Source organism: Odontomachus brunneus, unplaced genomic scaffold (assembly GCF_010583005.1).
Source record: "Odontomachus brunneus isolate Ranch 3 - 2012 unplaced genomic scaffold, Obru_v1 Obru_scaffold_128, whole genome shotgun sequence".
NCBI classification, from domain to species: Eukaryota; Metazoa; Arthropoda; class Insecta; order Hymenoptera; family Formicidae; genus Odontomachus; species Odontomachus brunneus.
Window position 1 is genome coordinate 78708 of NW_022639578.1, and position 3932 is coordinate 82639.

At 42.0% G+C, this 3932-nt stretch overlaps 1 protein-coding gene across 3 annotated transcripts in view; it reads left to right on the forward strand.

Moving 5' to 3' along the window:
• Nucleotides 1–3932, forward strand: part of LOC116849927 (calcium/calmodulin-dependent protein kinase kinase 1) — a 119607-nt gene that overhangs the window by 70947 nt on the left and 44728 nt on the right. The gene's annotated exons all lie outside the window — the stretch shown is intronic.

Genomic DNA, 3932 nt, shown 5'->3' on the forward strand with positions numbered 1-3932 from the left:
TATATATATATATATATATATATATATATATATATATATATATACTCATACATATCCAATGAATAAATAAATAAATTTCTTTTTTGCAACGATACGCAAGTGTCGGGAAAACTAGTATTTTCTCTTTCGCGTGTTTCTTCTACACATGAAAAATGCTCGCGTAATTGTCCCGATATACTTTTGACACACTTACGATCATATGAATTATTCGCTCGTGTTGGTCAAGAAAGCTTTCAGCAGAACAAATTCGTTCAATCAACCGCGACATCGGTGGCCATTATTCGCTTCGGCGCAAAGAGAAAAAGAAAGGGAGACAGAGAAAGGAATGAGAAAAGTTTCGCGGAGAATTTATGTCACACACACAGACACACAGCGACATTCGTTTTGGTTTTCGCGAAAGTCACGTGCATACTTTATCACCCGTCGTGTATCGAGCCGTGGATGTAAGAGAATCAGCGTGACGTAACTAGGGATTTTCGAGTTGCACGCATATATTGCGTAAATATCGCTCTATGCTAAGATGTTGCTGCGAAGATTTCTCTTATCAGCGACGGCGGGAAACCCCGCAACGTAGAATGAGTGGAGTCAGCGGCATAAGCAAAAGCAGTGTCTACAATGAGAACTTAAGCCGTAAGATTTAAGCTTTAAGCCTCGAGTTTAAGAAATTGACCAATCACAATCAGATATGAAGAAAATAATCGATTATGACTAGACAATTTCTTAAAACTCAAAGCTTAAGGGCCGGTTTTTCAATGATAGTTCAAACTTAAATTTCAACTTAAAATTTGTTTAAACAAACGCATTGTTAGAATAGAGTTTAAACTTGAATCCAAGTTTAAACTGCTATTGAAAAACCAGCCCTAAGTCTTACAGCTTAAATTCTCGCTTAAGAAACGAACCGACCGTGAAGCATTCGGGAATGCTTTGAAGGATTTACCGTAGCTCGTATTATTCGTCGCACCGTGTATATGTATCGCGGACGCGCGTCGTAAGGCGACGATGTATAGCTCCCTGACGCTCCTGCTTTACGTTAGCAGCAAATAATGCAGCGTATTTGCCAGAACTCGAGACCGGGGAGTTACCGCTTTCCACTGCGGTCGAATAGATCCGCATGTCGACATTGAGCGATATAGTACACACATCTTTCTCTCTCTCTCTCTCTCTCCCTCCCTCTCCTTCGCCGCATCAACTCTCAATAATTTCATATCGCGGCCGAGATTAATTAATGGGCTACATTTGATCTAGTACCACAAGTACGGGCAATTATGGATCTCGATCTTTTCCGCTTCGTCATTTCAGCTTCAATGGATAATTCGTATCGTGTTGCGGCACGAAGAAGCCAGCAGCTATATGGAGGACTCGTGTCGCCGTCATTCTTCGACTTCCGCGATCATATTTTATCGCGGAAAGAATTGCTGTGTCGCGCGCGCACTTCCGCCCTGTCTTCATTTATCAACACGTTGAATGACGGTCACCGGCGATCGGCACTATGACACTCTATCACGTCTCATTAAATTATATATAAAATATAACTGATTGCCTCTGAAGAAAATCGATCAATAGAGGGCCAATGAAACTAGTAGAGAGGGTCAATGTATTCACCTGTTATTTGCTGATTCAATCATTAATGGAGCTTTCGTGTAATCAAACGGAAATCAATGTGACAGTAAATGTGTTACACCAAGGTGGCATTCCAAAACATCTTTTTCGAGGAAAATTTTACTCTTAAATCTATAGTTCATGTTACATACACCATAGACTTAAGAGTAAAATTTTCCTCGGAAAGGACGTTTTGGAATACAACTCAAGAAGTGAAAATCGCTCACCCGAGAAACTAAAGTACAACGCATCCAGCCCGCAATAATTTTTCAAGTCTTCTCTGTATAAGCAATAATTTTTCAAGTCTTCTCTGTATAAGCAAAGAGTTGATTTAATTTAAAAGCTACCTAATAAAAAACGAGTAATTATGTAATAGAATGGGGATAGAATAGTGGAATTAATTAATATTAATGGGATACGCAAGATTAGTTTAATGTGGAAGGTGAATTCACCTTCAGGATACATATTTTATACGTGAACTTTTTAACCCGAGTTGTTAGGTGCCGAGGCAAGTTGTTACACGATGTTCGTATTTGTTACATGAGAAAATATACGATTCACAAGATCGTCGATGGCATAAAAACATAGATAAAGATTGCCTCCATCACGATTGTGCAATCAATCGCGACGATTAGTTGTCTGAGAAGATACGCGACTTCGAAATTCTGAGAAATGTGCGATCCGGTCTCTCGAGAGACCGCGTATTCATACCGTTTGTGGCTTAATTGAACTTCTTGAGCAAAAAGTTGATCCAACGATCGCGTCGGCGATGGATTGCGCGGATATATGGATTAAATTCGCGAGTGTCGCGAGCACATTGTGCTTATCCGGTGATAAATTCCCGTACGTCGTCTCACATTTGAGGCACCCGGTGAACGGCGCACACATGCTCGAGAATACGGTGTAATTACAGTTTAATTAACATATTGGTGCGTCGCCCACACACTCGGTTTGATTACACCGACCTCGCGGTCGATCCGTCGTCCTTCAGATGAAGGAAGAGCGAAAGAGCGTGCGTCGCGACGCGTGCGCCCGCATGTTCCTGGAATAATAATTAATTATCCGGTGCCACCTCTCGGCCATGCCGTCCGTTTAATGCCTGGCGGGCATGAATCTTAATTAAGACGCGTCCAGATCAGCTCCACGGTAGACTTTAGGGCCGCTCCCTCCCCCACGATCTCTCGCGAGCGGGACTAACGAGACGGCCTCGTTGCGCAACAGCTCTCCTCCTGCTGGTCGTTTTCACGAAAGTCCATCGAAGATGTGTAATTAAGTCGCGCCGTCGGACTCCTTCGGGCGCGCGCAGGAGAGACTTCACGAAGACAGCGACGAAAGTTTTCAACAGTCGGGAATAAAAGTCGAACGCACCGATGGGTGCCACTTCGACGTCCAATTACTCCGATATCTTCCGTGCCGATTGCCAGGTTAGATTCTCGCCGTTTTATTGCGCGTTATTCTCGCAATTGAATTGTCAAAAAAGTTAATTGGAGAGTCGAGTTAATCAGTTCGTAGAGTGTGTTCGTGACGCTCGGCTCCATTCTACGGAGCAGGTCACGTTACAAGTGTAATTGGAAAAAGGAAAAATAAGAAAAGGAAAGAGAAAAAACAAACGTCGTCTCGTCTCGACCGGATATTATTAGGTGGTAAACTTAGTTCCTGCGGCTCACAGTTAGATGATGTTAGTTGTAGGTGTAATTTATTTTGACATCTGAAACTGGCTGCATTTTAGAGGTTAGACATTTGTCAATAAAATTCAGTGCGAAGAGATTCATTTAAGCGAGCAGTGCTATTTTTTCTAAATATGGAACATGATAATTTGTTTTTTTAACATGTGCTGCTTCATTACTTTGACTTGAAAAAAACTGCAGTTGCAGCTCATAAATTGCTTTTCGAAGCTTATGGCAATTATGCTCCATCGGAAAGAACATGCCAAGTATGGTTTCAGCGATTTAAGAGTGGTGATTTTGATGTCAATGATAAAGAACGCTCAGGCCAACCGAAAAAGTTTGAAGACACCGATTTGCAGGCATTATTGGACGAAAACTCTACTCAAACGCTCCAAGAATTGTCTGCAGCATTAAATGTTACTCCGATGGCTGTTTCCAAACGTCTACATGCAATGGGAAAAATTCAAAAGGAGGGAAAATGGGTACCACACGAATTAACCGCAAATGCCATTGCGAATCGCTTAAACATCTCTATTTCTCTGCTCGCCAGGCAGAAAAAGAAGAGTTTTTTGTGGCGCATAGTGACTGGCGATGAAAAACGGATATACTTCAATAATCCTAAACGAAGAAAATCATGGGTAGATCCTGGCCAACCATCGACATCCA